Below are 13,358 nucleotides of genomic sequence, written 5' to 3' on the forward strand. Positions count from 1 at the left end.
TTGAATAATAGGTTAATTTTTTAAATGCCTCGCGTACATGATACATGCATGTGTACCTCTTTACATAGTTGCTGACCCACAAGTTTAGGGGGTAAATCATAGTCCTTTTAATAAGTAAGAGTGTCAAACCCAACGAGGAGCAGAAGGAATTGGTAGGCAGTTTTCAGCAAGGTTTTCACTTCAAGTGTTGTAAGATAGTTTTGATAGATAGTTCGATAGCTAATGAGTAACAAGTAATAAGTAACAAAAGTAGCAAGGTGCAGTAAGTGTCCCAATGCTCAATTGTGCTAAGGACAAGTCGGTGATACTTCTTATAGTGATTAAAACGCTCTTGAGGACACACGAGGATATCGCCAAGTTACTTTCGCCAAGATTCACTGATTTAACGTTCATTGCTTATAAGTGTTATGTGGGTGGACCGGAGCTAAGGTACTATTCTTACTTAAACAAATACATACTTATTATTATACCCTCCATGCAAGCATACGTAAATACAAGAGAAGTAATTAAGTCTTAAACATGTGGATCCAAAATAACCCCTCACGGAACAATTTCTAAACTAGGGTTTAGCTTTCTACCACTCCTGCAACCCACCATCTACAAACTAATTCCACGATGCCTTCACCACCACAAAGATGGTGAAGTGTCATGTAGTCGACGTTCACATCACACCACTAGAAGAAGAACAACACAACATAATATCAAAACATCGAATGGTGATCAACTTCACATGATTATTAATGAAAAGACTTCTCCCATGTCCTCTAGAACAAATACAACTACTCACAACTCATCATATTGATCATGATCAGTGGGTATAAATATGTGTTTAACAATCTAAACATAACAATCTTTCTTAATTAAACTAACAAACATCAACTACAAAATGTAATCAACACTACCAGCACCCCTAGGTACCAATCTGAGGTTTGATACAAAGATTGAACACAAAATATGAACTAGGGTTTGAAGATGAGATGGTGTTGGTGAAGATGATGATCCCCACAATGATTGAACCATTGGTGATGATGAAGGCTTCAATTTCCCCCTCCTAGAGGGAAGTTTCCTCGGCAGAATCGCTCCACCAACGAGCAAAAGTGCTACGCCCAAGTTCTGCCTCGTAGACAGTGGCGGAAAGTCCCCAATTTTTATGTGACATTTTCTAGGATAAATGGGATTCTATGGCAAAAAGGACGTTGGGAGATGAGCCACCAGGGGCCCACAAGGGTAGGAGGCGCGGCTAGGGGGTAGGTTGTGCCACCTGTCCTTGTGGCTAGCTGGTGGGCCCCCTCCAGCATTTCTTTGCTCCAATATTCTTCATATATTCCAAAATAATGCTCCAAAATCCACATTTCGTTTTTAGATCGAGAGAATTGCTATATCTTCGGTTGCTTTTTCAGGTCCAGAATTCCAACTGTCGGCAATCCCCCTCTCTTTATATAACTTGCACTTTATTATAATAGAAAAGGCATTAGAATTGCACCATAACATGAAATATATCATTGAAATAGGCTATTTTATAATAAAAATAAAGATGCAAAATGGACATATCAAAGCCCATGTAAACCTCGTCCACTTGTTTACGACCACCTTTTACCCTCGATGTGTACATATGTCTTGAGGCAAACTCATTATCACTTTTAATCCAATTGTGATTGCATCTTCTCAAAAACTTTCCACACTTATATAAAGTGTGTGCCATTGACATCTTTGGTCACAAGTAATATCATCATAAATTTTGTCTTTTTTCATTGAGATCATGTATGGCGTCGATCTTGCTCTACAGATAAGAAGACTATTATGGAACATAGGGACATACTCACTTGGTTAGAATGAGTGGGGTTGATAAAGTATGTTGAACTTAGGTGTAGAGTCAAATGACCTAGTAGGAGAAATATTGCGAGATGTTAAGAGTATTTTGGTTTAAGGGATGAAATAGTAGCAATAATAGCATATCTTATTCCCTTGCATTTGTCATTTTCTAATAATCTCTTGTCTAGCTTCCTTGCGGTCTTGGAAGCTTTAGCGGTTTCACCAGAACTTGGATACGTAGATACCTCGATAAAACAACAACTGGAGTACAAAAAACTAGATGTATATCCTCTTAATTGTAAACAATCACAGATTGAATAACACTGCAGGAGTCCTTCAGCCATAACCTTTGTGGTTTGGTCTAGGCTAGAATCTCCATTTGAACCTGGTTTAGTTCAGCTGTGTGCGTGATTTTAACCGGGTCTCTGAGGGGTTCTTTTATCTGGTTTGCTTTGCGTGTTGATAGGAACGTGACATGGTATTTTGGTCGGTTACAGATCTGGTTATTGGGATTACATTTTAGTTAACGAGTAGCTAAGCTAGTTGTAGTCAATATGTTTTGAGCAATTTGTGGGTATGTTATAAATGGTGATGATGATAAATTTAAGGCTTGTTTCTCAAAACGTTCACAGATGCCGCCTAAGAGCTTTCGCCCAGCCAGGCTTGAGAGCTAATGCTGATAATTCCTTCCTTGGATGTCTGAGCCTTGTTAATATCCCCATACTTTGTTGTCTTTACTTCCATGTCACGTTGCAAATGATGGTGGATCCACACGAGCTTTTGCTATAGTGCTTTTGCCTTGTTGTTATGTGTATGTTTTGTTTTGGCAAATGCCCTATCTAATCCTGAATTAGTATGATAAAGGTTCTGAAGTACTCACTCTGTCCTGAATTAGTTGTCTTAAATTAGTCTAGACATGTTTTAGTGTTAGATACATCCAGATCTAGACAAATCTAAGACAACTAATTTGGGACAGATGTAATACTATCATGTAGGTTGTTGTACCAGTTAAATATGGTGTCGCGTGTTCTTTTCATTTTATTGGAGTCATATCACTGATCTTCCCTTGTTTCCTATCATCTCACGCTCATATGTGGTGCTGCATGTTCTTTTCATTACTTGAGATGTTTATGTTGAGTCACTGGATGAGGGTGATGACTCCTCTGCTATAATCATGATTGTTTGTTATTCTTCAATTGAACTTTTGATATTTGTTCAACTGATCTGTATTAGCTTGCTTGCTATATCCATATTGTTTTCGCACCATACTAAGGTGTTCCCAACTGCTTCTGACAACCAGATGCAAGTGGTTATCCGTGTGTTGCCAGATGAGTGTGAGATGGACAGCAAGCTCCTTGGCGAGTTTGACATCATCGGCATCCTGCCAGCACCAAAGGCCACACCACAGATCAAGGTGGCCGCCGCTGCCTAAGACCAAGCCCACCCCCACAACCGTGCGCTAGTAGAGGAGGAATGGCCCCTGCTTCCTCCACCGTGTTCGCATTGCCCCCATCCAAGTCGGGCATCTTGAATATTACAGGAGAGCATAGGGAAAGAGAGAAATAACTCTCAAGTCAGGGTTGTTAGGGTCATTACAGGCTGAGGGAACTTCATACGTTCAAGGGCCACTTGCAGCTGGTTGTCAAGCTGAAGAGGCTCAACATCGATACCATCTAGCAGTTTGTACACGTTGTGATTGTCTGGGCTGACTACCTTGGCTACGACTATTAGGTGAGTCCCCGTTCTCTCCTTCCTCCTTTCTCTACTCTGGGACCTAGCCTTGCAGCTATTATGGCCATAGTGCTCTGTTCCAGCCATCAAGTCGATGAGATATAGTGGTTGTGGTCTAGTGGTGGTCAATACCTATGTTGATATGTTCAGTCTTAGTTAATGATCATGGCTTTTGTTTGTGGATGGTTAGTCTCTTATTGACATGTTGGTTATTAACTCTTGTTTATGCCAGAATTTGGAAATTGCTGCTGTTTATTTAGGATGGTAGCTTAGATTATACTTGTAGTTGTAAGCTGTTGTATGAAATGCTAGCCTGCATTTACCTTCTTTGCATATAGGCATGTAAACCACAACCTTACATATCGGATTATTTTGCTATTTGTGTTCTGCGACAAGTGGGTGTGGTTTGCTGTAGGTATCTTATCTTTATTTCAGGTGGGATGTATAACCTGATGGCTGAAGTTGATGCAAGGAACTAATAGTAGCAGCCCTATTTTTCGCTGGCAGCGAAGTTGTAAATGTGTGCCTTTTCTGTTCCACGCCTGAGTAATGTATTTGTGCTATCTAATCCTGAACTAGTATAACAATGGTTCTGAATAACTATGATGTTGGTTACTCCAGCAATTATATATGTTGTTTTCATTTTGTTGGTGGCACATCATCGATCTTCCTCTGTTTGCTACAGCTGTCTTACTTGAGATGTTTATGTGATGGCTTTGTGTCGAGTCATTGTTAGATGGTGGTGACTCCTCTGTTAATTGAACTTTTGGATTATTTGTTCAACTGATCTAGCTATGTCCATATTATTTTGACAGCATCTTAAGCTATTTATGTTCTCACCTGCAGGTGTTCCGAACTGCTGCTGACAACCAGATGCAAGTGGGTATCCGTGTGTTGCAAGGTGAACGTGAGATGGCAATGGACAACAAGCTCCTGGGTGAGTTCAACCTCATCAACATACCACCAGCACCAAGGGCCACGCCACAGATTGAATCGGGCAGCTTGGTGTATAGGTGAGAGCATTTCCCCTCTCTGTTGATCCAAACAATGTTCGTTGTAGGATTCATGCATTTGAGAAAATCGTGGAGTCAACCTGATGCATCTAACTGCATCATACCTTTTGCTGCTCCATCTTGTATGTGATTTTATGATGTTTTTTTATTGTGCTTCGATCATGTTCGCATTGTGCTCAGTTGGATTTAATCTTTACTAAACTATGCGCTTTTCTTCTAAGTAGATAGTGATGTAGGGTCTCAATTGGCTAGAGATTAGTTTTGAGAGGTTGTATATATTTGTGATCTTGCAACGATTTATAGGTCTCGAGTTCAGTTGAGAGCAAATTGTCCATGCTTCAACTGAAGCTTGGTCCTTGTTACACTGTTGTAGAAGTTTTTTGGTAATTCCAACCCATGGGTCCTTGTTAGACTGTTGTACAATGTGAAAATCCATGAACCTCTTCTTACTTTTTTTGTTATCATCTTTTTCCTGTGTGTTTTGTGCTCATTAGAGAAACACCTGACCCGGTTCTTTGAATGTTACAGGGATGGTTGCTAATGGGGAAAAGAACAACCTGTAAGTCATGGAGGTTGCAGGCCGAGGGAACTCGAAATGCTCAAGAGCCATGTCGACGAATAACCAAGTGGAGGATGTGCTACATGAAGGCCATGCACATGCTTGAGAAACCAGGCAGCACCATGATTGCGGAACTCGTAGAGTTTGGCCGTCGGCAAATATCCGAGTGTATGAGGTGCTGCCAATGAGATGCATCTTGAACAGTGCATGGTGAGTCTTCCTTTCACCTGCCTTTTCTCATTCTATACTCCATCTTTGCTAGATGCATCCGGTATCCAGCGTTTGTATTTCCCTGTGCAATGTTATATAACCTTTTTGCTCAAAAGGTATAAGCATCCCAATTGTTTATAGGCTGCACATCCGTTTTTTTACTAGAAACAAAAACCAATAATGAAAAATTAGGTTTGCTTTCCATAAGTGATATCTGTATAGGATAATCCAATTTTGGGTAGTGCTAATAGACCAGAGTCTGTTTTGTAACGGGAGACTAGCAAGGATGTTGGTCTTTCTCCTGAAAAAGAGGATAAACCTTGGCCTAGTGAGGACACCAATGAGATGCATCTTGAACAGTGCAAGGTGAGTCTTCCTTTCACTCGCCTTTTCTCACTCTACTCCAATGAGATGCATTCAAGATCCAGCTTTTGTATTTTCCTGTGCTGCATTATATAACCTTTTTCTCTCAAAAGGTATAAGAATCCTGATTCCTGATAATCTGCACACATGAGTCTTGTGTACTGGAAACACAAACCAATAGTTAAGAGTTAGGCTTGCTTTCCATGATATGTCATATGTTTATATAGGATGCTTCTGGGGAGTGATAATAGACTCGAGTCTGTTTTGTAACAGGAGACTTATGATGATGCCGATGAGACGGATCTTGAACAGTGCTTGGTGAGTCTTCCTTTCACTTGCCTTTTCTCACTCCATTTGCCCTCATTGTTCGGTGCATCCCAGATCCAACGTTTTTATTTCCAATAGCACTGTTGTATAAACATTTTTACTTCTATTTGCTGCCATCATTGCTCAATGCTAGCTCACTGACATAAGCTGAGCATATCTATTTGTACATGAACTAGCTATTTATTATAAATCTGATCCTGCATAGGAGCAGTTGGTATTGTTTGAGGTCTCTTTTACCTGATTTCCCACCAGCATTGTTAACCATGACATGGTCTGGCAATCGTCAGTGTTTAGTTTTCATAGGCTCCTTATTTATGCTAGGATTTTGACTTGTTAAATTGAACATAATGCTCACCTATTGGTGTAGTGCTGTTGTGTATTGATAGAACAAGTTCTATTCATCTCTTGGAATCAGTCATATGTATTTTTGTGACGTGCTTTAGTGCAAGGAAAATTTCTTTAGTGTTATCTGTCCAGTGTTTGCTATGAATCATGTGTATGTGCAGAAATAGAACTGATAAGAAAAATACTAGACCATCTCCCCTCATTCTTAATATGTTTAATTCTAGTATATAGATTCTTAATATGATGTCCATGTTCTGTTTATGATCGATGTGTCGATATTCTTTGGCGTAAATCTGCTCAAGTATGTTGCCCCTATTTTAATAGTGTTGATAGTATGATGCCCCTGTTCTGTTAAAGATCAACGCTATGATGCAGATTAACCTTGAGTAATGTTTAATCTGCTCAAGTACTCCCTCTGCATGCTGATGACGGTCACCCTGTATACACTCAGTTTGATGAATTTGATGTTAATCTTGGCCTGCTTGCCTGAAGTGCGATTTATCTTTGAGCGCTATGTTACTGTTTCTTTAGGAAAGTTGCATTTATTTGCAATTTTGCAATGATTTATAGGTCCCGTTTACTTGTTAACAAATTGGCATCATTCCAAATAGAAGCTTGGTCTATCTACATTTTGTGAAGTCTGGTTATTTCCATCCCAAGAGTTAGGCTATTCTACAACCTGAAGAGACTTTTGACTTATTTTCACTTTTTCAGCCAGCACCCTTTTTTTGTCCATTAGAGAGACCTGATTCGGTTCTTTGAATATATCAGGAGAGCATCTAAAAGAAGAAGGAAAACCCAGGAGTAATCATTCGGAGCAGATCTGTGTACCCTTGGGATGACGAGGCATTGCCATCCTTATGTGGGTAGCGCCCACGTGATGAGGCGAGTTCACCGTGTCACGGCGATGATGTTCGGCACCGGCTACAAACTCTGACGGGTAAGTCCTTCATATTGCCCCTCTACCGTGCTCTGCCTTCAAGCTATGGTGGTTACTCTGTTATAGTCATGATGATCATTTGTTAGTCTGCAATTGAACTTTTGGATTATTTGTTCAACTGATCTGTATTAGCTTCCTTGCTATGTCCATATTATTTTGGCAGCATCTTAAGCTATGTATGTTCTCACCTGCAGGTGTTCCAAACTACTGCTGACAACCAGATGCAAGTGGGTATGCGTGTGTTGCAAGGTGAATGTGAGATGGCAATGAACAACAAGCTCCTATGTGAGTTCGACCTCATGTCCTCATCGGCATCCCTCCAGCACCAAGGGCCACGCCACAGATCGAGGGGGCCGCCTCCGCCTAAGACAAAGCCCACCTCCACAACCGTGCGCCAGTACGCGAGGAATGGCCACTGCTTCCTCCACCGTGTTCGCATCGCCCCCACCTTAGTCGGGCAACTTGGTGTATAGGTGAGAGCATTTCCCCTCTCTGTTAACAGGCAATGCTTGAGAAAATCATGGTGTCAAACTGATGCATCTAACTGCATCATACCTTTTTTTGCTCCATCTTGTATGTGATTTTATGATGTTTTTTTAATGTGCTTCAATAATGTTCGCATTGTGCTTAACTGGATTTAATCTTTACTAAACTATGCGATTTTATTCTAAGTAGCTAGTGATGTAGTGTTTCAATTGGCTAGAGATTGTTGCTTTGAGAGGTTGTATATATCTGTGATCTGGCAATGTTTTATAGGTCTCGAGTTTAGTTGAGAGCAAATTGTCGATGCCTCACCTTGATGCTTGGTCCTTGTTAGACTATTGTAGAAGATTTTTGGTCAATTCGAACCCATGGGTCCTTGTTAGACTGTTGCACAATGTGAAGATCCATGAACCTCTTCTTACTTATTTTGTTATCATCTTTTCCCTGTCGTGTTTTGTGCTCATTAGAGAAACAACTGACCTGGTTCTTTGAATGTTACAGGGATCGTTGCTAATGGGGAAAAGAGCGATGTCAGTGAATGGCCAAGTAGAAGAAGGGCTACATGAAGGCCCATGGAGATGACTGAGAAACCAGGCAGTACCGCGATTGCTGAACTCGTAGAGCTTGGCCGTCGGAAAATATCCGAGTGTATGATGTGCTGCTAGCGAGATGCATCTTGAACAGTGCACGGTGAGTCGTCCTTTCACTTGCCTTTTCTCACTCTCTACTCCATCTTTGCTCGATGGATCCCAGATCCGACGTTTGTATTTCCATCTTTGCTGCCATCATGCTCAATGCTAGCTCACTGATATAAGTTGGGCCTTATCTATTTGTACTTGAACTAGCTAACTGTTATAAATCTGCTCCTGCATAGGAGCAGTTGGTATTGTTTGGGGTCTCTTGTTCCTGATTTCCCACCAGCAGTGATACCCATGACATGGTCTGGCAATGGTGCATGTCTAGTTTTCATAGGCTAGATACTTATGCTTGGATTTTGACTTGTTAAATTGAACAAAATGTTCACCTATTGGTGTGGTGTTGTTGTGTATTGGTAGAACAAGTTATATCCATCTCTTGGAATCAGTCATATGAATCATGTGTATGTGTCGGGCAGAAATAAAATTGATACAAAGAAAAATACTAGACCATGTCCCTCATTCTTAATATGTTCAATTCTGGTATATAGATTCGTAATATGATGCCCCTGTTCTGTTTATGATCGATGTGTTGATATTCTTAGGCGTAAGTCTGCTCAAGTATGATGTCCCTGTTTTGATATTGTTGATAGTATGATGCCCTTGTTCTGTTTAAGATCAACGCTATGGTGCAGATTAACCTTGGGTATGTTTAGTCTGCTCAAGTACTCTCTCTGCATGTTGATGATGGTCACCCTGTATACACTCAATTTGATGAATTTGATGTTAATCTTGGCCTGCTTGTATGAAGTGCGATTTATCTTTGAGCGATATGTTACTGTTTTTTGGCGGGAAAGTTGCATTTATTTGCAATCTAGCAATGGTTTATAGGTCTTGTTTACTTGTTAACTAATTGGCATCGCTTAAATAGAAGCTTGGTCTATCTACATTTTGTGAAGTCTGGTTATTTCCAACTCACAGGTTCTTGTTAGGCTAATCTACAACCTGAAGAGACTTTTGACTTATTTGCACTTTAGCCAGCAACCTTTTTTCGTCCATTAGGGAGACCTGATTCGGTTCTGTGAATATATCAGGAGAGCATCTATAAAGAAGAACAAAAACCTAGGAGCAATCATGCTCTAGCAGATCTGTGTACCCTTCAGATGACTAGGCATTGCCATCCTTATGTTGGTTGCACCCACGTGACGGAGCAAATTCACCATGCCGCGGTGGTGATGTTCAGCATCGGCTACAAACTCTGACGGGTAAGTCCTCCGTATTTCCCCTCTGTTGTGCTCTGCCTTCGAGCTATGGTCACTTTGCATGCTGGCCATGGAGCCAAAGGCCCAAAGCTGGTGTTTGTGGTAGTTTGGTTTGGTTGTGATGCCCTATTTTCATGCCATGTGCTCCCAAGGCACTATATTGATTCCTTAACTTGCCATGTTTGATGTACTACAGATTATAACTGAAAATATTGCACACACAATTCTGTTGGCCATTATTTATCATAATCCTCTCATTTGCTGGTGTTCATCCACTTAGGGTTTTAATTTGGTTGAGTCGTAACGCGTTTAGTTGATGCATACATGCTGTCTAGAACAAGTTTTTTGTCCTTTCCCTCTGTAGCGAGTTATTGCAACCTCCAATTCCAAGCCCTGATCAAATATGTTGATCTTTGCCCTGGCTAGTTATTTCTTTCTTTTGACTGCAATGGCCACTTTCTTTGAACTAAATCACATAACAAGACTGGTAAAGTAAACTAGGAGTTGGTTGGTTCTCATCTAAGACTAGAGTGGAAAAATTAGAGGGAGTCAGTATTTCATAAGCAGCTAAGACTAGAAGTAGTGCTATGTATAGGGTTGCTCTGTTGGCTTTTGACGATTCATTGGCCCTGGTTGACGTGATGTTGATTATCTTGCTGTTAAATAATGGATTGACTGGCTTAATCAGGACCTTTGATCCTTACTTGCTGGCATTGCTCCTGTATGATCTGGTTGTTGCTCTGATCAACTATTGCTGTCAGCTTGACCGTATATTAGTGTTGCCTTGATTCTATACTGATGTTGATACTTCAGAGTAACACATCTTTTGGAAATCTGGACGAGCTCATCGGCCACTAATTAATTACTTGCTCTCTGTCCAGGGCGGGGCCTGACTTGATGATGAGGACATTGAAATTTGATCTTGTTGAGGGCGACAAGGCGGATGGATGGAGCTTGTAGCGCTGCTGGATGTTTTGTATGCGGCACAAGTGTGTGTTGTCTATTCCTCTCCTCTGTAGGACTCAAGAAGATGTTTGCCGTTGAAGAGAAGGGATTGAGATGGGTAAGAAGAAAAGAAGAGAATAGAAGAGAAGAGACACAACGTAGCTGTTAGGTGGTTCATCACCTTGGTTAGATAGATTCTTGATTTCAGAATTGTGTTGCAAGTGTTTGTTTCCTGACTTGGTAACTATCCCTCCCTGATTTGGTTTCTTTATGCAGTGAATTTTTAAATTCCCAACATTGATCTGGAGTGAGTCCAAAATAAATAAATGCCTTTGTGCTTTTTTTTGGATTGGTTGAATGAATGTGTGCTTTTTTTGGCTGGCTGGCTCAATTAGTTAATTCTCCATGAAAAAAATAGTGAATGAACGTCGGCTCATCCAATGTTTATATAATAACTGGCGCATGAAAAAAATTATATATGTGTGATGATTTATGTAAAGCAAGTGCGTTGCTTGCTTTCAAATTTATTTGGCACTTAGAAAGAGAGAGAAAAAGAAAGTGGAGTAGTGGTGTTTGTTTGCATGGGATGTGAGCAAACAGAGCAGAGGATTGATTATCTGGCTGGTCTTGTTGTTGCTTGTCCTCCCTTTTGACAAGTATTAAACATGGATGGATGCATGAAAATGAATGATATGTGTGATGGATTTTGAAAAGCATTCAAATTTACCACTAGAAACTGACTGGCCTTTCTTTACGTGTTTTGTTTGTATCTATGTAAGGATGGATTATTTGGTTGGCAACAATCAACCATTTGGCCTCCTTGACAATTAATTGAACAAGGATGGAGCTGCTGGATTCCTGAAGCCTCAAAGTAAGTATGTATGTTTACCTCAATCAAGACTAATTTGCTACCGACCTAGTATGATAATGCTATCATCTCTAGCCATCCATACGATATAATTAAGCGGCATCTCCTTTTCAATGCCATGTTGCCTCGCCAACACAAGTTAACTCCGCTCTTGGCATAGCGCAAGAGTAGGAAATAGGGTGGCGAGAAAGAGAAGTGGTACCGAGATACTGTCAATCGACACCATTTCTCAAGCCACTCAGCTACACGGTGAAAATGATTTATCTTTATAGCATCAATCACTGGGAGATCTTTATACATCACAAACGATGAATAAGTCGCGTCTTATCTTTGGTATATATTAATCAGTTGATTAATCCAGCAAATGCAGTAACAAATCAGTGACTTTAGTTTGTGCTAAATCGGGTTGATATGGGGGGTGGGAGCGTCTGCGTCCGTACTTTGTTAAAAAGAAGGAAGGTTTATTAAGAGAGACAAGGGAGGTAATTAGGGATTGATTACCAGACGTGATTCAGAGTAGTACCTATACCTACTACCAGGCGTTATTTGAGGGAGGGACTAGTTACTACTTGCCTATTAGTTGGGAAACGTAACAACTCCCGGCTAATTACTCGTGCATGCATTCCTCCTAGTAACTAGGCACTCAACAAAAACCAAAGCATCTTCTTTCAATGCTGCCAACAATCCGCCTCCTCCTCCCTCCCTCCCGCTCCTTCCACATTGGTTGCCGCGCACCTCATGCGGATCACCATCCCATCCATCCATCTTGGCCAACCCTCTCTATAAAGGTACGATCCTTTGATACGTACTACCTCTTTGATCTGTCGCTCGCGCCCCACAAGTTTCTACTCCTCTTTCTGTCGACTAAGCGCCACCACCTCCCCTCCTCCTTTCTCCTCACACGGTGTCTGGGAATGCTTTACCAGCGAGCGACACCAAGATCGTGTCTCGTCGAGCGGCCACGCCGTGTCTTCGACGCCCTGACCATACTTGTCATGCCTGCTGCCTAGCATTCTGTACGAGCACACCTTTTCTCCATCTAACCCTTCCTTGAGAAGATCATGCCGTGGCGCCACTCGATCCATCTAATGGGTTTTCTGATGGCAGAGATGAGATGCTGACGCCAAGTCGCGGGACAACAGCGAGAATCCGCCCAGGCCCTCCGCCTGCTCCATAGTCGACAAGATCACCGGCCTCAAGTGCCTCACAAGCTCACCATTTGCCACTTCTCCATCACAGGTATGCTGCACGACGCCACTACCTCAGTTGACGTTGCCTGTCTACCTAGTGCTTGTTTAGATATAGTACGTCCAAGAGTGCTTGTGGTTAATTTAGTGTTCTCCTGTCGTTAGGATTTCATCTGTAATTTTCAGCTCAAATATGTCTACTAGTATTTTTCTCTAGTTCCTGCTACCATTGTATGTTTATTTCAGTAGCACGTCCCTAGGAGAAATGGATGCATGTGTATAAGAAACCTTTAGCACACTAGCATCTAATCATTAATCTATGTTGGTTACTAAAAATAATTCATGTATAGTGAGCAAACGTGGTCACATTGCAACTATCTAACTGCTAGATTACTTGAAATGAAATAATTAAATCCAGTTAAGAAATGTATGTACACCGTAATGCTGTTTGTATTAAATTCAGACAATAAAATCACACCACACCCTGCTTAGCTAGTGTAAACATCCAGTCAACATCAGTTTTGCCCAGTTGTGTCCACCGTTGGAGATATGATGATGATAACATTTAGTCAGCACCAGTTTTGCCCAATTGTGTCCGATCCACCGTTGGAGATATGATGAGTATAATGCCGGTGCGGCTTGTGAGGCCGAGGGTCGGCTTGATTCCGTCAACGTAAG

The 13,358-nt window shown here is 41.2% G+C and overlaps 2 non-coding genes across 2 annotated transcripts; both read left to right on the top strand.

The window, feature by feature from the left end:
* Positions 1 to 2,069: 2,069 nt before the first annotated feature.
* On the top strand, positions 2,070 to 2,246 carry LOC119296553. The gene has a single exon (XR_005145285.1). It is a non-coding gene; the product is annotated as a small nucleolar RNA Z112 (small nucleolar RNA).
* Positions 2,247 to 2,398: 152 nt separating this feature from the next.
* Positions 2,399 to 2,519, top strand: LOC119296628. Its single transcript, XR_005145349.1, has one exon. It is a non-coding gene; the product is annotated as a small nucleolar RNA SNORD14 (small nucleolar RNA).
* Positions 2,520 to 13,358: the final 10,839 nt, after the last annotated feature.

This window comes from Triticum dicoccoides, chromosome 4B, assembly GCF_002162155.2.
Source record: "Triticum dicoccoides isolate Atlit2015 ecotype Zavitan chromosome 4B, WEW_v2.0, whole genome shotgun sequence".
NCBI classification, from domain to species: domain Eukaryota; kingdom Viridiplantae; phylum Streptophyta; class Magnoliopsida; order Poales; family Poaceae; genus Triticum; species Triticum dicoccoides.